The following is a 27,210-nucleotide window of genomic DNA, read 5'->3' as shown; positions in this document are numbered from 1 at the left end:
AATTCTAAAGATGGAAAGAAGGAAATGCGGTTTTGTGTAGACTATAGAGGTCTCAACTTGGTAACCAAAACTGATTCTCACCCTATACCCAGGGCAGATGAGCTTATAGATACACTGGCATCTGCCAAGTATCTAAGCACTTTTGATTTGACTGCAGGGTATTGGCAGATCAAATTATCAGAAGATGCTAAATCTAAGACTGCATTTTCTACCATTGGAGGACATTACCAGTTTACTGTAATGCCTTTTGGTTTGAAAAATGCACCTGCCACTTTTCAAAGGTTGGTGAACACAGTCCTACAAGGGCTGGAAGCTTTCAGTGCAGCATATTTGGACGATATAGCTGTCTTTAGCTCCAGCTGGGATGATCACCTGGTCCACCTATGGAAAGTTTTGGAGGCCCTGCAAAAGGCAGGCCTCACTATCAAGGCTTCAAAGTGCCAGATAGGGCAGGGTAAAGTGGTTTATCTGGGACACCTTGTTGGTGGGGAACAGATTGCACCACTTCAGGGGAAAATCCAAACTATTATTGATTGGGTTCCCCCTACCACACAGACTCAGGTGAGAGCCTCCCTAGGCCTCACTGGGTACTACAGGAGGTTCATTAAGAACTATGGCTCCATTGCAGCCCCTCTTAATGACCTCACATCCAAGAAAATGCCTAAAAAGGTATTATGGACAGCAAACTGTCAGAAAGCTTTTGAGGAGCTGAAGCAGGCCATGTGTCCTGCACCTGTCCTGAAGAGCCCTTGTTACTCTAAAAAATTCTATGTCCAAACTGATGCATCTGAATTAGGAGTAGGGGCAGTCCTATCACAACTTAATTCTGAGGGCCAGGATCAACCTGTTGCTTTTATTAGTAGAAGGTTGACCCCTAGAGAAAAGCGTTGGTCTGCCATTGAGAGGGAGGCCTTTGCTGTGGTCTGGGCTCTGAAGAAGTTGAGGCCATACCTGTTTGGCACTCACTTCATTGTTCAGACAGACCACAAACCTCTACTTTGGCTAAAACAAATGAAAGGTGAAAATCCTAAATTGTTGAGGTGGTCCATATCCCTACAGGGAATGGACTATACAGTGGAACATAGACCTGGGAGTAGCCACTCCAATGCAGATGGACTCTCCAGATATTTCCACTTAGACAATGAAGACTCATCAGGTCATGGCTAGTCTTATTGTCCTTCGTTTGGGGGGGGGGTTGTGTAGGAAAGTACCATCTTGCCTGGCATGTTACCCCCATTTTTCACTGTATATATGTTGTTTTAGTTGTATGTGTCACTGGGACCCTGGTAACCCAGGGCCCCAGTGCTCATAAGTGTGCCTGAATGTGTTACCTGTGTAGTGACTAACTGTCTCACTGAGGCTCTGCTAATCAGAACCTCAGTGGTTATGCTCTCTCATTTCTTTCCAAATTGTCACTAACAGGCTAGTGACCATTTTTACCAATTTACATTGGCTTACTGGAACACCCTTATAATTCCCTAGTATATGGTACTGAGGTACCCAGGGTATTGGGGTTCCAGGAGATCCCTATGGGCTGCAGCATTTCTTTTGCCACCCATAGGGAGCTCTGACAATTCTTACACAGGCCTGCCACTGCAGCCTGAGTGAAATAATGTCCACGTTATTTCACAGCCATTTTACACTGCACTTAAGTAACTTATAAGTCACCTATATGTCTAACCTTTACCTGGTAAAGGTTAGGTGCAAAATTACTTAGTGTGAGGGCACCCTGGCACTAGCCAAGGTGCCCCCACATTGTTCAGAGGCAATTCCCTGAACTTTGTGAGTGCGGGGACACCATTACACGCGTGCACTACATATAGGTCACTACCTATATGTAGCTTCACAATGGTAACTCCGAATATGGCCATGTAACATGTCTATGATCATGGAATTGCCCCCTCTATGCCATCCTGGCATAGTTGGCACAATCCCATGATCCCAGTGGTCTGTAGCACAGACCCTGGTACTGCCAAACTGCCCTTCCTGGGGTTTCACTGCAGCTGCTGCTGCTGCCAACCCATCAGACAGGCATCTGCCCTCCTGGGGTCCAGCCAGGCCTGGCCCAGGATGGCAGAACAAAGAACTTCCTCTGAGAGAGGGTGTGACACCCTCTCCCTTTGGAAAATGGTGTGAAGGCATGGGAGGAGTAGCCTCCCCCAGCCTCTGGAAATGCTTTCTTGGGCACAGATGTGCCCAATTCTGCATAAGCCAGTCTACACCGGTTCAGGGACCCCTTAGCCCCTGCTCTGGCGCGAAACTGGACAAAGAAAAAGGGAGTGACCACTCCCCTGACCTGCACCTCCCCTGGGAGGTGTCCAGAGCTCCTCCAGTGTGCTCCAGACCTCTGCCATCTTGGAAACAGAGGTGCTGCTGGCACACTGGACTGCTCTGAGTGGCCAGTGCCACCAGGTGACGTCAGAGACTCCTGCTGATAGGCTCCTTCAGGTGTTAGTAGCCTATCCTCTCTCCTAGGTAGCCAAACCCTCTTTTCTGGCTATTTAGGGTCTCTGTCTCTGGGGAAACTTTAGATACCGAATGCAAGAGCTCATCCGAGTTCCTCTGCATCTCCCTCTTCACCTTCTGATAAGGAATCGACTGCTGACCGCGCTGGAAGCCTGCAAACCTGCAACATAGTAGCAAAGACGACTACTGCAACTCTGTAACGCTGATCCTGCCGCCTTCTCGACTGTTTTCCTACTTGTGCATGCTGTGGGGGTAGCCTGCCTCCTCTCTGCACCAGAAGCTCCGAAGAAATCTCCCGTGGGTCGACGGAATCTTCCCCCTGCAACCGCAGGCACCAAAAAGCTGCATTACCGGTCCCTTGGGTCTCCTCTCAGCACGACGAGCGAGGTCCCTCGAATCCAGCAACTCTGTCCAAGTGACCCCCACAGTCCAGTGACTCTTCAGCCCAAGTTTGGTGGAGGTAAGTCCTTGCCTCACCTTGCTGGGCTGCATTGCTGGGAACCGCGACTTTGCAGCTACTCCGGCCCCTGTGCACTTCCGGCGGAAATCCTTCATGCACAGCCAAGCCTGGGTCCACGGCACTCTAACCTGCATTGCACGACTTTCTAAGTTGGTCTCCGGCGACGTGGGACTCCTTTGTGCAACTTCGGCGAGCACCATTTCACGCATCCTCGTAGTGCCTGTTACTGGCACTTCTCTGGGTGCTACCTGCTTCAGTGAGGGCTCTTTGTCTTGCTTGACGTCCCCTCTCTCTTCAGGTCCAATTTGTGACCTCCTGGTCCCTCCTGGGCCCCGGCAGCGTCCAAAAACGTCAAACGCAGGATTTGCGGCTAGCAAGGCTTGTAAGCATCCTTTCAGCGGGAAAACACTTCTGCACGACTCTCCAAGACAACAAGGATCCGTCCTCCAAAGGGGAAGATTCTAGCCCTTTTCATTCCTGCAGAAACCTCAGCTTCTTCTGTCCAGTCGAAGCTTCTTTGCACCCGCAGCTGGCATTTCCTGGGCATCTGCCCATCTCCGACTTGCTTGTGACTTTTGGACTTGGTCCCCTTGTTCCACAGGTACCCTAGATTGGAAATCCACAGTTGTTGCATTGCTGGTTTGTGTCTTTCCTGCATTATTCCTCTAACACGACTACTTTGTCCTTAGGGGAACTTTAGTGCACTTTGCACTCACTTTTCAGGGTCTTGGGGAGGGTTATTTTACTAACTCTCACTATTTTCTAATAGTCCCAGCGACCCTCTACAAGGTCACATAGGTTTGGGGTCCATTCGTGGTTCGCATTCCACTTTTGGAGTATATGGTTTGTGTTGCCCCTATCCCTATGTTTCCCCATTGCATCCTATTGTAACTATACATTGTTTGCACTGTTTTCTAAGACTATACTGCATATTTTTGCTATTGTGTATATATATCTTGTGTATATTTCCTATCCTCTCACTGAGGGTACACTCTAAGATACTTTGGCATATTGTCATAAAAATAAAGTACCTTTATTTTTAGTATAACTGTGTATTGTGTTTTCTTATGATATTGTGCATATGACACTAGGTGGTACTGTAGTAGCTTCACACGTCTCCTAGTTCAGCCTAAGCTGCTCTGCTAAGCTACCATTATCTATCAGCCTAAGCTGCTAGACACCCTATACACTAATAAGGGATAACTGGGCCTGGTGCAAGGTGCAAGTACCCCTTGGTACTCACTACAAGCCAGTCCAGCCTCCTACAAATACCCCAGGATGAAAGTGAGGGCATGGAAAGCAACTATTGTGACAAATGTAGCCACAGGTAACCTTTATGGTAATGCAAAGACAAGAGCCAGTCAGGCCAACAGGATGCAGGGTTAATCAGGAACAAAAATGAACAAGGCAAATACACAGTGAGCAGACTGAGACTGGTCAAAGCTGGAACAACACTGTGGAAAATGTGAACTGTATTTGTCCTGTGTGCTGCAACGTTACAGAATAACCCAAGGCCTGTGTTACACAAGTGATTTATACGGCAATGCATAACAGGGATATACATATAATGGCAGCTTCTGTGCGGTTCCAGGCAGCAGCAAGGGCAGTGCATGTTCAAATGGCTGGTCTGCATGGAATTGCTCACAGGTGTGTGCAGCTTCAGTCTCTCACAAGTCCTGTTGGTGAGAATCAAGTTCAAAGGGCCAACAGTGCCTTTCACATGGTAAGCAATGGACAGGTGATTACAGTTCCTACAGACTACCAGGCAGTGCATTAGCTGACCAGACGTCCATGCAGACAGATGAACTATGACAATGGCATGCCATACTAAAGAGGGAAGCACACTGGAGTCAGAATGTGAGTCTGGGTGTGTATAGATAAAGGATTATCTGGGTACAAATAGTCCATTTCCATGGCCCCCTAGAGAAGGTTGGGGAGAGACAGAAAACATGGCAGTGGCAGGACTTTTGACCTGGAATGGCATGTGCAGGGGGTGTCTTGTGAGCAATGATAGTCATACCGGGGGCACTCGTGCTATCCATTTGCAGCTTACATGGACTTCTTGTCACACATACCCTTTGCAAAGATAGCTTATGTCACACTTACTGCTGTCAAGGGTCTGGTCATACATTCCTGTGACCAATACAATAGCACATCCACTGCCTCATGTATGAGGCATTTGTTTTACTTATTGAATGATGGTGTCTTTGTTGTGTGCCATATGCTGCAATGAATCATATTGCCAACATGTATGTGTGAAATAGCTGTGGTCCTCTGATATTGACCTTCAAATGTGAAATGGACAGGATATATGTCATTTACAGTGTGTGTGAAGTTGGGTGTACATTCATACCCATCAAATGGGATGTGGATTTTTCAGGATCCTAATCTGTATTTCTGCAATGCTCCATGAGGCTACACTCTGATTATGAATCTTAGGGATAATGTGATGCATAAATGATTACCTAGACCATGATATAGTGATTAGAATAGGTGTTTAATGACATATGGTAAGACAGTGGTGATGGTGACTATAGTTAAAAGAAGTTTTGGCAAATGTGTTGTCTCCGATGCAATCCTGCAGCAGTGTTTGGATGGTACCCCTCATGTTGATGGACAACATCCTCCTCTTCCTCCTCTTCAGGCATTTGTGGGTCTGGTTCATAGTGAGGAATGTTCCTCCTTACACATGTGTTGTGCAGGATGGCACAGGTCAAAATTATCTTGCATCCCAGTTCTGGTGAGTATAGGAGGCTGCCTCCGGTGATGTCGAGGCACCTGAATCTTGACTTCAGGATGCCAAAGGTCCTCTCAACTATGGTGCGTGTCCTCCGATATGCCTCATTATAGGCATGCTGTGATGCTGTGCTTGGGTTTGCAAATGGGGTCATGATCCATGGCTGGATCCCATACCCCTGATCAGCTGAAAGAGAAAATAAGTGAGAAAATGTTGATGTTGCTTGCACCATGATTATCACTTTGCATGGCAGTTGTTCTCTTGGGTTGTCTGTGACTCATCTGTTCATCTGTGTTTGTGTTATTGTGTGGAATCCTAGGCTTCTAGGATGTACCATCAGCATTGGGTTGTTTCTTTATCTGAACTGATGCTTGGCTGATTGACCGGATGTCAGCGGTATTTTTGTAGACTTGCAGTATATTGTGTACTCCCATGCATTATGTCATGTGAAAGAGGTGTCCATGTGTCTTAACTGGGGGTGACATGATACTTCCATACACAGAATCAATTCCATAGTGGTGGTAACATGTTTGAATCTATATAGCCTGGACATCCCCTCCAATTTAACATATCCAATAGAATTTGTTAAACATTAGTGAGGCCCTTTGATTTGGCTAGGTGACAATGTACAACACATCTCCATAAGTTGGCAGCACTGATGTGTTGACAATTGACAATGCACAAATATCCCATGTGTGACAAGTTCTCTGCAGACTTATTTACCTGCCCTTACCGAGTTGACTCATGTTCAAACGTGTACCTTTACTACTGAACCTTGCACAGTTCAGCTGGCTAACTTGGTTGTGAGGTTGACGGTTTGAGTGTCAGAAGGTCCATATGCCTGTACATCTGTTGTGTATATGTGTAATTGTCGCAAACCGTATGTGTAGGAATGTGCAGTTTCAATATTGTCACATCAATATGTGTTCTTAGCACAGTCCACTTGCTTACTGGTAGTGGGCAATGTCAGAGCAGGAGTGATGTGAGATATTGGTACTGCCGCAATGATTCCATGTCACCTTCATTAGAGTCAGCATCATCATGCAATGTGTCTCATGGTGTTTGACCTGCAGTGAAACACATTACACACCCCTTACACAGTACTTATTGCTTGGAAGGGTGTTTGATTGAGTGTTATTGATGTGATATTGAAAGATTCATCTTCCAAGTTGTACTGACATTTAAGGCCATGTCATTGTGTTGCTTTAAATTGGTCTCTTGTGTCTCTGGAGTGGCTTCCATTGTTATTTGCATCTGTCATTTGTCCATAGGTGTGTATCCAAATGGGTCAGGATGTCACACATGACTAGCAGTGTCACAACCTCAATGTGTTCCTGGCCACGTGTCAATGTAGTGGCAAATGTGTCGTGTGTCCTACAGGGTTGCTGTGCTGTGTGTATATAAGTAGGTTTCTGTACTTACCAACAAGTAGGTGTTTGCCGTATCGTCCATCCTGGAAGTATTGATTGATGGTGCAGTGGCGGAAGATGAATGAATCATGTACACTCCCAGGATACTTTGCCACGATGTTGGTGTTCAATCCCAGGTGATCGACAATGGCCTGCACATTGATGGAGTGTGTGTGCTTCCTGTTGCAGTATAGAAGTGCGGTTGCAGCAGGTGGCACAATGCGTACATGTGTGCAGTCAATGGCACCAAGCACGTGTGGGAAGCCATTGATTTGGTAGAAGCCCTGTTTGGTCTCCTGCTGTTTCTGCTGTGTGTTGGGGAAGCTGATGTGGTGGGGTGTGAGGGAGATGATGGCATCCAATACCTTGGGTAGGAAGGCAGAGAATGAGGGCTGTGAGATCCCGGCAACCAGGGCACCAGTGGTTTGAAACGAGCCACTTGCCAACATGTAGAGGAGAGCTCGCAGCTTGGTCTCTGGTGGAATGATGTGGGGTATCTGTAAGCTGGATGCCAACTGTGGTTCAATGTTGCGCAGCAGCTGCTGAATGGCTTGCCAGTTGAGTCTGTACCTCTGGATGATGTCTTGTTGCTGGAGTCCCTGATGGGTTGTCCTGGTCCTGAATATCCTCTCCTGCCTTCTGCGTTGCCTTTGGGGTCCCTGCTGGTGTTGTGGAAGCTGCTGGTGTTGGTCCTGTGCTCTGCGTCTTCGTGCATGCTGAATGAATAGCACCTCTATGTCTTCCTTTTGGAACTCTGCTGTTGCTTCTGTGTGTTTTCCTTAAGTACTGGTGTGTTTGCCCCATTTTAACGCCTGCCCCGACCCAGGCGTTATTTTTTTACGCAAATCGGGCTGTGCGTCATTTTCCACCTCCGCCTCCTGACCGTGCAGGATTTTTTTGCTGTAGCATAAATATGGCGCACAGGTGTTTAAGTCATTTTTTGGACCAGAACGCCTACCTTGCATGTCATTAACGCAAGGTGCTTTCCAGCATCCAGAAAATGAGGCACACAGAGGAATTTTGACATTCGCGGGGTCGGGCGTCATAGTATAAATATGGTGCAAGGTTTGTGCCGAATGTGCGTCAAAATGTTTGATGCACATTCGGCGCAGACAGAGTATAAATATGCCCCGAAGATCCAAAGAAGAGTAAGGAAGGTAGAGAAGTCCTTGGCAGAGGTAAGATGGGATTGGGAACAGAAAAAGTGGAGAACGGAGACGTTACAGGGTGTTAGGTTGTTTCCTGCTATCGTAGAGGAAGAGGAGTCAGAAGAGAAAGAGGATACTGACAAGAGTAATAAGAGTTCAGGGGTAAGAAAAAGAAACAGACTTATGTGGAAGAAGAAGATTCAGATGTTGATGATCTTATTACACAGATATTGAGGGACCGACCTCCACCATATGCAGCGCATGAAGAAGGTCAAAGTGCTAGTTCTGTTCCAACTGCCCCAGCTCAAGTGACGGGAACAGTGGGACCAGTGCAGATAGCTAATGGACAGGTGCAAGGGGTAGTGCAGAGTACTCCAAATGTGGTGACTACTTTAGTGGGCCAAGCGCAGATGCTCCCACCAATGATACAGAGAATTTATCCAGGTATACCAATTCTTGAGACTACTTCGAACTTAATTGTGCCATCGGAGCAAGTAGTTCCGAGGCCAGTGCTAGTTCAGACTGAGCCGACTCCAATGTTGTTGCCTCAGGCACAGCCACAGGGTTTGCCGAAGTTCATGCCAATGACAGGGACGCAGTCAGATGAGACACCAGTGATGAATCAGAGTATGGGAGTAGCCCTTTCACAAATGGGAATGTCAAAACAGCACCAGATGCAATATCGTTGCAGATTACTGTTGGTCCAACGGTACCATTATTTGCACACAAAAAAAGCGGATTGCAGGAGAACAGGGTGAAATGTCACAGAGCCTTGTGAGGAGGGGAGTGATAGATGGTGTACAGGAGCTATCGTCTATGGATCGGACCTTTGATGGATCTAGACCGTTAATGGATCTTAGTCCACTTGTTGCACTTCCAGATATGGTAAATGGTCCGAGTGCAAGCCAGAGCTTCAAGCTTTTGACACCGCAGGCTCCAGGTGCAGTGGTACAACAGGTGGCAATGCTGAATGCAAGTTATATCTCATTACAGGGATTGAGTGGTTAAATAAGTGGTTAGATAGTTTGAATACTTCTCGAAATGCATCCAAGGGTGAAGAGCAGATTGATCGTGTAAGGCTAGCTACAGAGATAACAGAACTAGTTGAGGGATTAATGGGAGTGAATAGGTTTAGAATCCTACACAGAGGAAGAGCTGAGGTACCTGTGTCCGAGGATTACAAGAGAAGTGGGCAAGATACATCAGAAATTGGCAGATCTGGCAGACAAACACTACATAGAGATTGAGAGAGCAAAGCACTTGAAAAGTAGCTACAGGTTAGATTTTGAGGCAAAATATTTTAAACACATGAGATCAGCAGGGATGAAAGCACATCTCAAGGAACTTTTGCAGAGTGCTCAGATTTAGGGAGCATTAGAAAAGTGGGAAGGCAGATGGGCAAAGAAGAAGGATAAACACAAACGAGATTCACAAGAAGGGTCTGAAGGTGCTCAGAAAGAAAAAGATCCAGAATTTTTTTTACTGATGAGGGAAATTCCAGGAGGGCAGTTTGTTCATGTTCCATGGCACAAGAGTGATATTCTGTCATTCACAAATGATTATCCAAAACTGAGAGAGAAACCGGTTGAGTGGTACCAGCAGACATATAGATTTGTGAAGCTTTCTAAATGTCTATGGGAAAACTTGAATACTGTGTTGGAGATAGTGGTTCCAACAGACTTGTGGGTTGAGTGCAAGAGAGCAGTAGATTGGCCGACGAGTGAACCAGAAAGGGATAGAGTTACAGGTGCACCATCACCTGAAGTGATGAAACATTATTAGAAGGTGATTGATTTCCTGAAGACGAGAATTTCACCTAAAAATATTGACTGGCAGAGGATTGACAGGACACTGCAGGAGGTGAAAGATTGAGTTGAAGCAGAAAAAATTGAAGGAGAAAGCGATGGTGATGCAAATTAAGGCAGCTCAGACAGGAGTACAAGGAGCTTTATTGCAACCGATACCGCAGCAGTAGGGAACTGTTATGTTCCAACCTGAGATGAGAGGTAGGGGTCATGGAGTTAACATGACTTGTGGTCCGGATTTGAGTACTGTAGTGGTTCAGAATGATGTAGAAGGGATGAAAAAGATGTTACAGTGTCATCTGTGCGGAAACGTGGGACAATGGAAGCGGGAGTGTCCGTTGATGGTGCCAGATGGTGTTGTTCAGCAAGGTGGTGATGTCAATACATTTCAAATTTTGAAAGTCCCTAGAATGAGAGGGCTTAATCCGAATGTTCAGAATCAAGTGCAGAATTTTCAACCCATGCAGCAGGTGCAAGTGCCGCATGCACAAGTGACACAGTTGCAACCAATGCAGCAGCAGGTTACTATGGTACCCAGACTGCAAATGCAGAAACCTCAAGCCCCGATGGAACAGCAAAAGATGATTCTTACTCAGCAGGTCACAGGTCAGAGACAAGACAGGAGCAGTGACACTGTGCACCAATTCCCGTTACATAGTGAGAATTAAATAAACGATGAATGGATGAGTATTAGTTCGAATGAAGAGCCATGTGTGCTTGCAGCGGCCTTAGAGGTAGATCAGCGAGGACCCTTTGTGAAACGAAAAGTGATGGGACACAGGGTATCATTCTTATTGGACACATGAGCTACACGATCTACAGTGAGAAGTGCAAAAGTTCTGAACTTACCTCCTTCAGGAAGAACAGTACAGGGTGTGGGAGTAACAAATAGGGCAGTTGACTAATCCGATCACAGATTCAGTACAGGTTGAGTTTGGCAACTTTTAGGGACTGCATAAGTTTGTAGTTTAAGACTTAAGTCCAGTATCTCTGCTGGGAAGGGATTTGTTGTGCAAAACCAAATGTTCCATTAGTTGTTCGACTGCTGGAATAGAGGTTCAGACTAATAGTGATGATGAGGAAGAACAGACACTGGAAACTGAGAAGGAAAATGTTAACGAAGAATATCCGTTGATTGAGTTTTTCCCGATGTTTAGTGTGAAAGAGTTGCATGGAGACTTGCAGGGAACAGTACAGGAGAACGTGTGGGACCTGACAGGTACAGAAGTGGGTTTAATCAAGGGAGTGGAGCCAATTAAAATCACTTTGAAGCCGAATGTAGTGTTTCCCCAGCTTTTACAGTATAACATGGCACAAGATGTTCTGATGAAAGTGGCACAGATAATTGGAGATTTTCTGAAACAAGAGGTTTTGAAAGAAGTGTTGAGCAGTCCATGCAATTCACCGATAATGGGCTTGAAGAAGCTGTGTGGGAAAGTACGCATTGTGCAGGACTTGTGAAAAGTGAATGACATGGAGGTCAAGTTTTGTCCTGTAGTGATACTGTTTCAGATTCCATGCGATGCAAAGTGGTTCACAGTAGTTGACTTGTCACAAGCTTTCTTTTCTGTGCCTCCTCATGAGGATAGTCAGTTTCTTTTTAGTTTCAAATTCCTAGACAGAGCCTACAGCTGGTGCAGGCTTCCACAAGGGTACACGGAGTCACCATCTCTGTTCAACCAGATCTTGAAAAATAACTTGGAGTCGTTGGAGTTACCGTACCAATCGGCTCTAGTGCAGTACATTGATGATTTGCTAATTGCATCCAGAACAAGGAACAAGTGTAAGTACAACTCTATTGCCTTGTTGAATCATTTGGGAAAATTTTGACATAAAGTGTCACATTTGAAATTGCAGTACTGTCAGAAGTCAGTGAAATACTTGGGACACCAAATCGAGAAAGGGTCAAGGAGAATTTCCAGAGAAAGGATTACAATGATATTGCAGAGAAGTCCTCGATGGAGGAGAGCAATGTCAGAGTGTTTCTGAGAATGGTAGGTTATTGTGGCTAGTGGATTCCAAATTTTGCTGAGATTGCCAAACCATTGCAGCAGCTGACACATAAGTAGATTACTGACCCCATAACTTTAGATGAGGATCAGATGAAAGTGTTTTTCTGAGTTGAAAGAGAGTTTGGGCAGAGCTCCAGCGTTGGTAATGCCTGATTACACAAAGCCATTCACATTGTTTTGGCATGAACGTGATGCTTGTTCTTTGTCTCTTTTGACACAGGTCCATGGAGGTGCTTATCGCACAGTAGCCTATTTTTCAGCTACCTTGGACCCAGTCGCAGCAGCTTCACCAGGTTGTCTGCATGCAGTTGCCGCAGTTGGTCAAAGTCTTCACAATGTGAGGGAGTAGTAATGGGATACCCTCTGACGGTAATGGTTCCTTATTCTGTTGAGATTTTACTGACAAGGATGAAAACGCAGTATTTGACTGGTACCAGGCTGCCAAGGTATGAGACGAGCATTTCAGGTGCTCCAAATGTAACATTGAAAAGATGTACAGTGCTGAATCCAGCAACATTTCTTCCAAGTGATACTGTTGAAATAGAAAAAGAGGAAGATATTGAGCATGATTGTCTTGAGGTAACTGAACCGTGTACAAAACCAAGGCCCAATATCAGAGATACACGATTGGAAGAAAATGATCAAATTGTCTTGGCTGATGGCTCATATCTCAGAGATGGTAAGGGGACATTGAGAGCAGGATATGCTGTATGCACAATCACAGGTACATTGGAAGCTTCTTGGCTTCAAGGTATATATTCTGCATAAGTAGCAGAATTGGTACGTGGCATGTTTCTGCGAGACTGAGAGTCACAATTTATACTGACAGCCATTATGGATTGCCAATATGGAATTGTTCATGATTTTGGTCAATTGTGGTCGCAAAGAGGTTTCCTGACCTCTACTGGTAACCCCGGTAAGAAATGGCGACAAGATAAAATAATTATTGTATGCAATACAGTTACATGAAGAAATTGCTGTGACAAAATGCAGCGTGCATTAAAAGGCACAGGATTACATCTCACTAGGAAATGGATATGCGGATCAAGTCGCTAGTTTTGGGCATTGAACTGTATATCATTCAAAGACAAGTGGGAATTGATGTCAGAAGAAGATAATACATGTACAAGTTTTGCATTAAAAGTGTTTGATACTCTGGAAGAGTTGAAAATATTGCAAAGTAATGTTGACAAAGAAGAGGAACGTCTCTGGGACTAATTGAAATGTGTTCAACGTCCTGATGAGTTTCAGAGGAGGGTCAGATGGTCCTGCCCTATAGTTATTGTCGCAAATGGCCATGTATTATCATGCCAGGCACACATTTGAAGGGATGCCATGGTTAGGTTGTTCAAGATTGACTGGTTTAATCCTAAATTCAGGCAGGCAGCAGAGGCAGTATGTCATCTCTGTATAATTTGTCAGCAGCTAAACGTGGGAAAAGGGACAGTGGTGAACTTGAGCCACATTGGAAGAGCAGGAGGTCCATTCAGCAGAATTCAATTGGATTTCATTGAGATGCCTGTGTGTGGGGGTTTGAAGTACATATTGGCGATTGTGTGTGTTTTTAGTCACTGGATTGAAGAATATCCTACAAGAAGAAATGACAGTCTCCCAGTAGCAAAGTTGTTGCATAGGGAGTTGATACCACATTTCGGGTTTCCGATCTCTTTAGATTCAGATGGGGGAACTCACTTCAATAACAAAGTAATTAAACTCTTATGTGCAGCACTAAACATTGAGCAAAAGTTGCATTGTAGCTATCGCCCAGAAGCATCAGGACTAGTGAAACAGATGAATGGTACCTTGAAATCAGGAAATGCAAAGATGTGTGCAGTTACGAATCTGAAATGGCCAGATGAATTGCCTTTGATGTTGATGTCGATGAGAAACACACCTGATAGGAAGACAGGGCTGTCGCCCCATGAGATCCTCATGGGTAGAGCAATGAGATTACCAGCAGTTCCAGCCAATGCACTTGTAAACATTACAGATGATATGGTGTTGGACTACTGCAAGGGTCTGGCTGATGTGGTGCGCTCTTTCTCTCAGCAGGTGCAGGCCACCACCCTGCCACCCATCCACGATCCAGGGCACAACCTGAGAGCCGGTAACTGGGTTGTTGTCAGAAAGCATGTTCGCAAGACCTGTTTGGAGCCGCGTTGGAGGAGTCCTTATCAGGTGGTGCTAACAACTACAACAGCTGTGAAGTGTGCAGGACCCCCTGAACTGGATACACGCAAGTCATACAAAGAGAGTGATATGTCCACCGGATCATGAAGAAGTGTTTTTGAAAGCACCAACAACAGCGAAACAGATTGCCGCACCTGAACCAGAAAAAGAGCCAACAGAGCCTGAAGTTGAACCAGAGCTCGTGGAAGATGGTTCTATCACCCCTGTAAGAGACAAGAGTGAAAAATTACAGGAGGGTGTGGAAGAATCAATCTCAACGGATACAGCAGGAGAGCCTAGCTCAGCAGAGGTTCTCCCAGAAGCAAATGGTGCTGAAAAGCAGACAGAGCAAGTGCCAGACCAAGAGGGGGAAAGAGTTGAGACGGATCAAAGTCAAAATGATCCAACTCCTCCTGAGTCTTGCAGGTCTGCCAAGAGAAAACACCATAGAGAAAGAGAAAGAGAAGAGTCCAATCTTGAGAAGAATATTGACAGAAGGAACAAGAAAAGGAGATAACTGGCCTGAATCGCAGATTGGGAAGAAAAAGGAATTGGTCATAAAAGAAACAATAGAGGCAGAAGTGGATACTACGAGAAAATAAGAATTGAGTGAAGGAGAACTAAGTGGTGACTGAAGGTTGAAAAGAAAGAGAATAGCAAGTCGGCGCTACGCAGGTCATGAATAGGCATATGCAACTACCAGTGAATGGCAAAACAAGTTTATGTCCTTTTGCTTTGATAGAGATGTTCTGAGTCAGTATTTTGATGTAACCTGAAGGTGATCAAGAAGCTGAATTGTTGAGCTAATCTGGAGAAAATAAAACTAAAAGAGACATTGATAACCTGATTTGACATTGAAAAAAAATGGATGCTACAAGCTGCTAATCAATTTTGACAAGGGAAAGGGTTCCTGGATGAGAAATTGAACTGTGAGAGAAGAAGATTTTCTTTTTGATTTTTATTGCACTTTATCTAAGAGGTATTTCTGCTTTCTGGTTCTATACAGATCATGGCTGAGTTAAATAATCAAGATAGAATTGCTAGGCACTGTGGATACATGAGTGTTGGATTGGCAGTTATGAATAGAATCTTGTTTACAGTGATGATTGTGGGAATGTCTGTTCATGATATGAAAAGAGCTACTTTTACTTTTGCTCCTGAGACTACTACACTAGCAGCTTTAGAGAAGTTTAAAATAGATGAGAAGTACTTGCATGACTATACTAATGCACAAGGAGAGCTTTCTTCTAATGTTTTCTCTCACTTGTTGAGTGAGTATGTTGAAACAACGGATGCGAGGAATTGTCTTGTGTGTACATAAATTCCTTTGTCAGTAGAGGAAGGAGTTACATACCATAGTCTTCCGCTAACTTACAGAATAAGCTGTAGTTTGCTACTAACAAGGTTCTATAACCAAGAATATATACAGTATTCTTACTCTAATTTTGACATGGTGTTTTTGTTTCTCCCTATTATTATATATTTGAGCAAAGTAGCTCAAGAGCATGATGTAATATTAGTTAGAGGATTCTTTGAGCCCACACTAACATTTGGGACAGCCTATGCGCATCGGAACAACCTCACTTGCTTGCTTACACCTCTAGAGAAGAGCTTCATATGGCATACTGATGATAGGAGAAAAGCATTAAAGGAGAAATTAGAAAAGGGTTTATAGTAAAGGACTTACAAGAATGATTATGCTTACACTGCAATTAAAACGTAAGGGAAATTAGCATTAGATGCATTACATGTGGGGAAGCTTTGTATATACAGGCCAAAATCATGCACTGACACTTTATTTGTGGGTACGATTAAATGTAGGCATATGTTTTTGTTTCAGAATAAGTGGGCTTTTATGCTGAATGGTCAGGACACTGCGATTCCTGGAATTTCTTATATTTGTTGACTAAATGCTTATTACCGTCTTCCAAGAGGATGGGATGGGACATGTTATTTGTGGATAGTTTTCCCAAAGATTTACCAGATAAATGACTTGAAGAAGTTTCTGAAATTGACTGAATTACATCATAAACGACAGAGGAGGGAAACCTCCTCTGTAATTGTGGGAGATATCTTTGATGCAGTGATTCCTTCAGTGGGAGTCATTCAGAATTCAATCAAGATACAAAAGTTGCTGTGGATAGAGCTATGACGCTTCGAAATAGGATTGCTTTAGACATTCTTTTAGCGAAAGACGGCGGAGTCTGTAAGATGAATAATGCTAGGCACTGTCGTTCCTATATCCCGGACAATGATAGGGGGATAAGAGACTTAGGGCCAGATGTAGCAAAGGATTTGCGCGTCGCAAACTGCGAAAATCGCCGTTTGCGAGGCGCAAATGCCTCTTTGCTATGCAGAAATGCCGACTCGCAATATGCATTTCAGAATCGCAAATAGGAAGGGGTGTCCCCTTCCTATTTGCGATTCGGAGTGGTATGCAATACCATTTGCGACCGCATATGCGGTCGCAAATGGTGTCGCAGTTACCATCCACTTCAAGTGGATGGTAACCCACTCGCAAATTGGAAGGGGTCCCCATGGGACCCCTTCCACTTTGTGAATGGACCCAAATCACTTTTTTCAGGGCAGGTAGTGGTCCAAGGGACCACTACCTGCCCTGAAAAAATACCGAAACTAAAGGTTTCGTTTTTTTTTTTAAGTGCAGCTCGTTTTCCTTTAAGGAAAACGGGCTACAGTTAAAAAAAAAAAACTGCTTTATTTAAAAGCAGTCATGAACATGGAGGTCTTCTGACTACAGCAGGCCTCCATGTTAGCGAGTGCCCATAGTCGCTATGGGGCCGCAATTTGCGACCCACCTCATTAATATTAATGAGGTGGGTCATTGCGACCCCATAGCGACTCGCAGACGGTGTCTGAGACACCGTTCTGCATACCAATTTGCGAGTTGCAAATTACAAGTCGCAGGGACTCGCAATTTGCAAGTCGCAAATTGGCTTTTTGCTACATCTGGCCCTTACTTACTAATTTGACCATCTCAAGTAAGGGTTTAAAGGAATTGAAGGAACCAGGTGTTTGGGAAAAGGTTGGAAAAGAATTTGCTTCAGTGGGAAATTGGCTTAGTCAAATTTGGAATGGTATTATTAAAAATCATACATGGACTACTAATAGTGATTGCTTGCATATTAGGAATATGGGGTACATGCAAATTATGTCAGAAGATAAAATTGAAAAGATCCAAAAATAATCAGAGGAGGGAAGAACTAAACAGAGAAATAATCTATAGAGAAGATTTGAGGAGGAGACAAAATACAGCAGAAACAGAATTGTGAAATGATGGTAAAGAAAGTTGTGATGACATATTTAGTCATCAGAGGAGGGACTGTTGAAGCAGATATGCTAATTAGAAATTATTAATGAATGTTTATGTGTTTTGATTAACACATAGCTCATAGAGAATTTAATTCGAGAGAAAATATTGTGCATGTTTGAAAATGTGCAAACGGAGAATTGCAGCCACCTATACAAAATTGTACTAACGTGATTTAAAATGTGTGAACTAGTGAAAATATGTAATAATTATGTAGTAATATGTCATATTGAGAAGAATGACCTATGTTTTGCATTATATTGTAGAGTTAACTTAGCCAATGTTGTGGCCTAGTCTTTCCAGGCCTCATGCAGAAGCTGAATTAATAGCTGCACAATGTAGAAGTGGCTGGTGTATTGCACTGACCGTGAACTGTATACTGTTTAATAAATAATTGCTTTTCTAGAATTTTCTGCAATGTACCGACGGACAGGAGATGATGGAATCAAATTGATATAATTATGTGTAGAGTAGGCTGGATGTACTTTCCCAGGACTTGAACAATGAGGACACTGACTGAAGAGGAAGATGCCTGATGCCTGATACCTGATGAGCCGAATGATGAGGACATCGTACAGTGAACCAATCAATGAACTGAGAGTAGCGAAATATTAGAATTCATAGATTGTAGAATTGAATATATTGGGTAGCGTCACATATGGTGATTAATTGACCAATCAGGAGTTAGGGGGAATGGACTGAAAATCTCTAATAAAAAGTCATGACAAGGGGCTAAGACTTCAGGAGATGAGATGCAGATGCAGAATTGAGGGAGATGTGAGATGGAGGGGAGAATTGATGACATCATAAGACGCGATTTGAGACTCTGTCATTGGGCTCATGCTCCTGAGAGCCTGATCTGCTGCTGATCGATAGATGACCTGAAGACGAAGACTGACTTTGTTGCTGATCCATTCCTTGGATAGGTAGCTATGACAATGTGACTGATTAACTTTTGTGTCTTTCTTTCTAAGTACCAACTGCTCTGTTTAAACAGTTTTTCTGTTAGCTAGATGTTTTTCAAATTCATGTTCCTAAATTGTTTTCGCATGAAGTCCCACATGCTGATGCTAATCTGGGTTAGGTAGGGTTACTTTGGGTGACGTTGACAGTGACAAATGATTGACGAACTGATTGCTGAACTCTGCTATTAATGTCGATGTATTAATTATTTGTTGGATTATGTTGAAGCATTAGAGTACATGTTTTCCCAAGTTCTGATTAGATTATGTTATTGGTAGTCACTAATGAACTAATTCTGAATTGATTGAATAAAGATTAAATTAACCCCAAGGTTTAGAATTGTAACTAATAGGGAAATAAACTTGTTAAAAAGTGTATATGAGTTGTGGTTATTCAAGAAAAGTTGATCTAATTGTTTACTGATTAATGATTTTCTTGAGTGATTCTTGATTGGTTATAGTGCATCTTAATAACATTAGTCACTACATGGCTAGGATACTCCATGCGATCCAAAAGGTTAATCGGCCTATATGCGTCCCCTTGTAAGTTTATTTATTAAGGACTGGGCGCGCTAACACATGTTAACATACTTGTCCTGCAGCTTCAATGTTTCAGCTTCTGATAATGGATAATAAACAAGAGAGCACTGTAAGGTGGTGTAGGAATCAGGAAATAAAAAACAGAAAGAGCTATAACAGCAAAAAAGATGGCATAGATGTTATAAAAAGCAGATATTTTGGGATAGATAGATAGATAGATAGATAGATAGATAGATAGATAGATAGATAGATAGATAGATAGATAGATTTGTGAACTTAGTGTGATGGAGTTTGGTGAAACTGTGGGTTCTAATGTCTAATCACACAGCACACACATACAACCCAATTGTACGTTAGGCAAAACCCAGTTGGTTATCACTGTATTCACAATATCACAAAGCGCTATTTATCTACTTCCCACTTACCGCTCTACAGTACAACGTTAGGCAGAACAATGAATAAACATCCAACATAGAACAGATATGGCATATACATGCATATTGCAATGCTCACAATAGCACTTACAGCCAAAAAATACTACACATCATCTTACAACACAGAACATCAAAACAGAACTCTTAGCAAAAACCCAACACACTCTTTAACATCCAAAAGCACTTATTACTATTAGATGCCTTACACACATGAATGCATTATGTCATTGGACATGCCAACCGACCAAAAACATCTGTAATTGACTTAATTCAACATGCCACTTTACTCCACCAACCACCCAGAACTATCAGCACAACTCATTGAAGCTGATAGTTCCATCTAACCAGTGCATAATTTGAGAAGGTGGTTTCCGGTGGGAGGCCAGTTGAGAGCCAGCACTTATTTTTCTGCATCAGACATTTACTGCAAGCAAAAGCACATATGGGAAAGGCGAAGAAAGAGAAAAATGAAAAAGCGTCACAAAGGGAGAATGCAGAAAGCTTCAAGGGTGAGCTGAAGAGGCAGGGAGTGGTTGTAAATGGATTAAAGAGGCCTGCATTGGCTTTAGGATTGCACTGCCTCTGTATTCTGTGCTCGCACATTTAATTACAGCAGCCGCATGTTTCAGAGTTGAGCTGTGGGCATGGGCACATTCTTTTTTACAAGCTAAGCACTGCATCGAACAAGGCATCAGTGTTTATTATGCTGCGGATAATACATTGTCACAGACTGGATTAGTGTATGGTCTGCAGTGCTAACCTTAGAAGTATCTACAAAGCTACCGCCCACCCCCCTGGGCCGTAGCTTTAATGTACAAGCGTAGGTGCAGTGGCACCGGGCCATGACTTTTGAGGGACCCATCGCTCCTCATTTATACCAGTGTTTTCATTTTCCATTAGCACAGGGTGGTATTTCCCCTGATTGTATCAGGGCCAGTGGCGCTCTTGCTATTACACTGGTTGCTCCTGAACAAACAAGGGCCGTACAGTGCCATACATGTGACAGATACTGTGCTTGACTCATACCAGTTAGTTTCACACCACATGTGAGCGAAGTCAAGAAGTTAACAGAAGGCTAAAAGGCACAGTGTTGGCAGAAGATGGGAAAGAAAAAGGAAAGATCAGGATAGGAAGGAGGAGGAAGAGGTATCCGGAAGAGAGGTACAAGTAAGCAGAGGAAACAAAAGCAGGTAGCAGATGTGAAATGGGAACTGAGGGAAGAAAATACTTTTAGAGATAGCACAGAAAAAAGGAAATAGAAGTATGGAAAACTGAAGATCAAAAGCAGAGAAAGTGGAAGATTAAATCAATGTCTACGAAAGGGGGGAGAGGAAGCCAGTGAAACAGAAGGAAAATTAAATAGATTTTTGGAAAAGAGGGAACAACAATAGATGAAGTAGGAGGAACTTGAAATAGAATGGTGAAGAGGGAGAGAGGAAGCAAATGAAAGTGAAGGAAGAGGAAAGATAAAGCTGAAAGAAAAGACAGAAACCAGAAGGAACAAGAAATACAAGTCTAAAAAACAAGAGGTGAAGAAGTGTACACAATAGACAAGAGGCGAAAGAGAAGGTTGACAGTGAAGGGGTAAGTATTAGGTGGATTAGATGGAAAATTAAGGGAGGATGAGAGAAAGCAGGGTAATATGCTGATGAAAGCAGGTAAGTGAAGCAGAGAAAATACAAGAAGATGAAATAGAAAGGTAAAAAATACGAGATAGGAAGCAGAGGCATCAGAAACAGAAATCTGTGAAAAAGAATGGACGAAAAAGAAGGAAGATGGAATAGTCTGGAAAAGAGGGGGCAGAAAGCAGAGGAAATAGAAGAATGAAATAGGGTGGAACGTTGAACAAGAGGCCAGACTAAATAGTAATCTGAAAAAAACGGGAGATAATATACAGGAAATGTGAAAAATCAGGTTTTGGGAGAGCAGAAATAAATGGAATTGAAGGAAGATAACATTAAAGACTGGAAGAAGGGGAAAGGGGTGCAGTAGAAGAAGAAATAATATTCTGTGGAGAAGAACTTAGGCAGTAGACAACATTAAACAATGGAAGAAGGGATAAAAACAGAAGGATTGGAAGGCAAGTGAAAGTGAAGGCTGGGAAACGGGGAGGGCAGAAGGCTTGGAATGATGGAAGAGAGGTGTTGGAAGCAGATAAAATAAAATGCAGGTGGAATAAAAGGGTGGAAAATGGCCGTGACTACAGATGAACTAGAATTCATTTGGAACAAACGGATGGGCGAGGGGAGTGGCAGCAGAGGAAATGGGTGGATCAAAGGGGTTTGGAGACAGAAAAAATAAAAATACAGATTAGGAAGGAGAGTGGAAAAGAGGCCGAAAGAGATGCATTTAAAGAGACACAAATGCTGGAGGAGTGATATATTAACACTTTTTTGTTCCGCTTCCATCTTCTCTTTGTTATGAACCTTCGCTGACAAATATGTGATAGACGTTTAGCACTGTCAGCTGACCTGGTGTTACCATGGTGACAGGGATGCTGCTCAGAGGGAACAGCAAATATTGGCTAGAGTTGCAGGAACAATGAGAAATTCTGCAAAGTGAGAGGGGGAAGGGCTGAGCAGGGAAGAGAAAAGAGCCAGTAAACCATAACAAGCCTTCTGTTTATGGAGCACTAGAAGATAGAACAAAATAGTACCTCGATCATGTAAGGAGCAGCGGATGGGCACTAGTTAAGTTGAAATCAATTATTGCTTGATCCCTGCTCCACACAGAGGAATGGAAATGATGCCAGACATACCTTGACGAATTATGAGGCTGTGAAGAAGAGTGCCATGCAAACCAACAAATGGGGAGCGACAGGTGGGCTCCAAGCCCTTTACTGAACACAACAGTGTCTTGCATACGAGACGCATGTGCTAGCTCATGCACTCGCAGGCTCGACCCTAAAAATGTAACGTTTTTTTTCATTTTTTCATGGTAGGCAGTGGTCTATGGGACCACTGCTTGCCCTGAAAACATATTTAGGCTCCATTCACAAAGGAGAAGAGGTCTCTACGGACCCCTTCCTGTTTGCAAATGGGTTACCACCAACTTGAAGTTTGGCAAGAGTACGGAAAGAATATTCTATTTTGATAAACCGTGTTCTGTCAGAAAGATAGGACAAAAGTATTCTAGCATTGTTTCTTTAGTACTCATTCTTTTTTTAATGTTCTGAGGAGCGTATTGTGGCCGGCGATGTCAAGGGTGATGCTATGTTGAAGGCAGTCAGAAAGGAGGAACTTCTTTCATGAAAGAGCTGCAGAGCCATTATTGAGTTTTTATCATACAAAAAATAACATAACACATTTACACTGTCACTAGTTGCACATACAGCAAATCGTATCATGGGGTCAATATAAGCATAACAATATAATTTCTCCATAACCCGTGCACATATACACTGAACACTAAAGCCTGTACAGTACAACATACTATGTTATATCTGGTGTGGATAGCAAGTAGGCAGTACATGGGTACCATATGTCTCTAGGATGTGATGGTCCCACAATTCCTCAGTGTATAATTCTAGCTGCGCCTTACTGTACAGACATCTTATCAGCAATCCATTGTTTAAGGCTGGGTACACATTTTTCCCCGGTTCATAGCCACTTGTCTTTTTGACAATAATGGGGCCACCGCCACAAATCTATGGTGAGGTGGCTGCAGCAGCTTAACCAGGCCAAGTACACACATCTGAGAAGTGCAGAGCACAGGTTCCAATACCATAGTCGAGAGAGCACCTGTCACCTCAGCCCAGAAGCAGTTGACTGAAGGGCACAACCAGGCCAGGTGCAGAAAATCTGTGTTTATTGTCTCACATCACACACAGTGTGCATCACTATGCAGCCCATATTTAAACAGCCTGGCACAATTGTAATACATTTGCTGAAGGTATTTAAAATGGATAATTCGCAGGTTACAATTTGGTGTGAGCATACCTGTGAGTGTTCAACAAAAGCTCAAATCCTCTGAGTCTATGGAGTGTCTAGACTAGCATTCTATTTGTCAAGCTCCTGATTTGTATCTGTGGGTTTATTGCTGTGGGCTACATCATATAGTTTAGCAATGAGGCGTTGATGCATGGGACTAGTGAGCAAAACTTAAAGCATTCCACTGGTAGTGGCCTCCACAGGGTAAGAGTGGTACAGCTATTTCATAGCTTCCCACAAGAGATAGTATATGAAGGTCAGGAGTGGGATCTGGTGTTGCCCAAATGAGACGTCTGCTAGCGCAACAAAAGTCCCTCCTGGGAACACATCCCTCATGGTCCTCAACCCAGCACCATCTAGTAGGCCAAGTGCTCCAGCATCATGCATTACTGAAATGCCTGGGTGGAACTTGAGGGGAAGTGTAGGGCATACAATGGGGTTTTTTGAGTCCACGTACCCAACGCCTGCCAGGCCCATGTGGTACATTTAATAGTGTTAATCTCTGATTGAGGGACATCAACGCACTTATGTGGTAAAAGTGCAGCAAGTGGAAGGGAATATGCATCATGCTACTCTATTGCCAAATGTGTTAGTATGTAGTTGGATAGGTGGTACCAATAATGGGCAAAATGTGCCTGAGCACATAGATAATATAGGTGTAGATCAGGTGCACTAAATCCCTCATGTTCATGTGGGAGTGTCAGCACTTCCCACGGGATTCTAGTTGTCTTCCTGCCCATGCTAGGGTAATCATGTGGGGCCTTATTCTTTTGAAAACGTGGTGGGGCAACATAATGGGAATGTTAATAAACAGAGAGAGAAATCTGGGAAGAACAATCATTTTCATGATTGCTATCCTATCTGCCAGGGGTAAGGGCAATCTTATCCATCCCCTCCAATTTAGAGAATGTTCTCCCATATTTTCTTGTATAACCAACTCCGGGTCTCTGTGCACCTAGACTCCCAAATATTTAATAGGGTTGACCAAACATTTCAAGGGAAAGTCAAACGGGTATGGCTATGTATGAGGTTTCAAGGGGATTGTGACTGATTTTAACCAGTTAATACTTAACTCAGCATATCTTTCAAATTGAAAATTGAATATATTCCTGAATTATTGATACTAAGTGGACAGTGGGGTTGTGAACATTTAACACCATGTCATCTGCATATACTGACAGGTCGCCATCAGAAGTGCAGTGCCGAATCCACATGTCTCTGTCATATTATACATGCTAGAGGCTCAAGGGCGAGTGCCAATAGCACCAAGGACAGTGGTCAGCCCTGCTGCGTACCCCTTTGTACAGTTAGCAATTTTGATGTGTTACCATTAACACTTACTATGGCATCCCTATCTGTTGTAATACTTTGAACATGAACAGCCACTCCATGGAATCAAAAGCTTTAGTGGCGTTCAGTAACACCACCATTGCTTCCATATTGGGGTCGAGCTCGTGTAGAAGGGCAAAAGGAATTTGCAGCTGTGTGATGTGGAGCAAGTGGGTATAAAGCCCGATTGATCTGGCAGCACCATTTTTATCAGCAATGGTTGAATTCTAGAAGCCATCATTTTCACCAGAATTTTGGCATCAACATTGAACAATGAAAGCAGTCGATAGGACTACGGTGCTCCGGCTGGTTGTCAGGTTTGAGTAACTTGATGATTAGTGCTTCGTGAAGGGAGGAAGGTAGTATCTGTGTCTTATCAGCCTCTTCCTATACCGAATGCAGGTATGACGCTACAGTGCTGAGTCTTGAACAGAAACCACAGAACCAGACTGAAAATTACCAAGGAGACAAGGGCCTTATTAGGAGTGTCGCACGTGGCCAGCTATCCAGCTCGGTTTGTGGCACAGCACCATCTTCGTGAAACTCTAAATCAAGCCCAATGTTTGCTGATGTAATATTCTAGATGGCTGTGTACACGTATCTTCATGATCTTTAAAAGGAAAGGGAAGGTAGCAAACCTGCCCTATCTTGATGAAACAGAGGAGTGACTCTTGATTTAGAGAGCAGTTGCTGTTTTTAGCAAGATAGGCAAAGGGCTTTGGATTGATCTTTGGGAGAAGAGGCTGCAATGCTCCCCGCAACAAACTTTGATAGTGCTTGTGATTACCATTTTTAAAGTATTAGGTGCAATCAGAGTGAAACCACCCTAGATAGCTCTGGGATTCTTCTTTGTGACACTCAGAGTTCAATGCCGGTGAGATTTTGGCTTTATCCTCAATAATATTTGTGCATTTTGGGAATGAGTGGGAGACTAGGTCCAATAAGCATCTGTTGGAAATATGACTGCTTCTATATACTTCAGTCACCCTGTAGGACAAGTCCACAGAAGAAAGAGCAAACCTGAATTGCACCATATCCTGGGTCTTTATATATTTTCTAGTTAATCAATGTGAATTTATCAAAATTCCCTTTTCCTTTTCCTTTCTGCACGTCCCATTGTACCATGTTTGGAGAACTTCTATTGCTTTGATGTACAGCATCTACAATTATGCCTTATACTACACTTCTGCATTGGGAAAGGGAAGACACTAGGGTATTTATGTCAAAAAATATTACCTTAAAAGTAACTCCAATGAAAAAATGCACCCCGTAAAAAGAAGAAAGACTTTGAGAGAAGGAGGTAACTCTAAAGGAGAAGGCTTGACATGAGGAAGGGACATGAAAGAATGTGAGGCTGAGATGGGAGCAAACCTTAAGGGGGAAGCTAACCCTGAAAAAAGCTTTGACTTATAAGAAGGAATATTGCATATTTCACATATTGCAATGTGGCCATAAAGAATGGGTGAAACTGTGATATAGAGCAGAAGGCATGTTAGCCGTGAGGGTGGATGTGAAATCATGTGACACTGAAGAAGGAATGTTTCCCAGTGGGAGAGATCTCAAAGAATGTGACACTTAGAAAGAGTAGGGACTACACAAATAGTTACCAACTCTTCACCTCCCTGGTCGGGGGCCCAACGTCTTGGATGTGATGTCTTTAGTCTCCCCGGACAGTCCCGATTGTGCACGAAGAGTTAGCAAATCTGCACTGCCCTGGAATAAGGCACAACATCTGGTACGCAATTACTTGAGTCACACCAGACAAATACGGACACACATGAAGAGTTATCAATACTGTACCTCCCTGAATGAGGCACAATGATTGGAGCGCAATGACTTGAGTCGCACCAGACACATCCAGACACACATGTAGAGCTATCAATGCTGTACCTTCCTGGGATGTGGCATAATGTCAGGTGCGCAATGACTTGAGTCACACCAGACAAATCAGGACACATGCAAAGAGTACCAATCCTGTAACTTCCCCTGGAATGATGCACAGCGTCTTGTGTGTGATGACTTGACCCTGAAGATTTTATGCAAATGAATGTAACTTTGTTAGTGGGATCAAACAATGAATGTACCAAAGAGAGATGGAACCTTCATAAAGGGTGCACCCATGAGAAAGGGGTTTTAATGGGAGCACTGGGTCAGCCGGTTTCAGATGAGGGGCAGGATCTCAAAACAGGTGACAGTTCCCCGTGCACAATGGACTAGAGATAAGCTCCCGCCAGACACACAAACACACACTGGCCTTAATCCTGTCATTGTTAATTTGAAGTGAGGATTACAGTGGGAGTACAAAGGGGTAACTCCAGATGATGGTTCACCAAACACAGTAGGTATTATATTATGGTCAAACATACCACCCTTGCATCTCAAGAGCTTTTTCTGGGTAAGTATCAGGAGTGAATTGCAGAAGCCACAGTTCCTGAAACGAGACAAACTATTGTTCTAAATTCTCTGAGCATAGATTAAGAAG

The sequence above is a fragment of the Pleurodeles waltl genome, chromosome 5 (genome assembly GCF_031143425.1).
Source record: "Pleurodeles waltl isolate 20211129_DDA chromosome 5, aPleWal1.hap1.20221129, whole genome shotgun sequence".
NCBI classification, from domain to species: Eukaryota; Metazoa; Chordata; class Amphibia; order Caudata; family Salamandridae; genus Pleurodeles; species Pleurodeles waltl.
The sequence above is the reverse complement of the archived record's forward strand: the minus strand, read 5'-3'. Positions refer to the sequence as shown.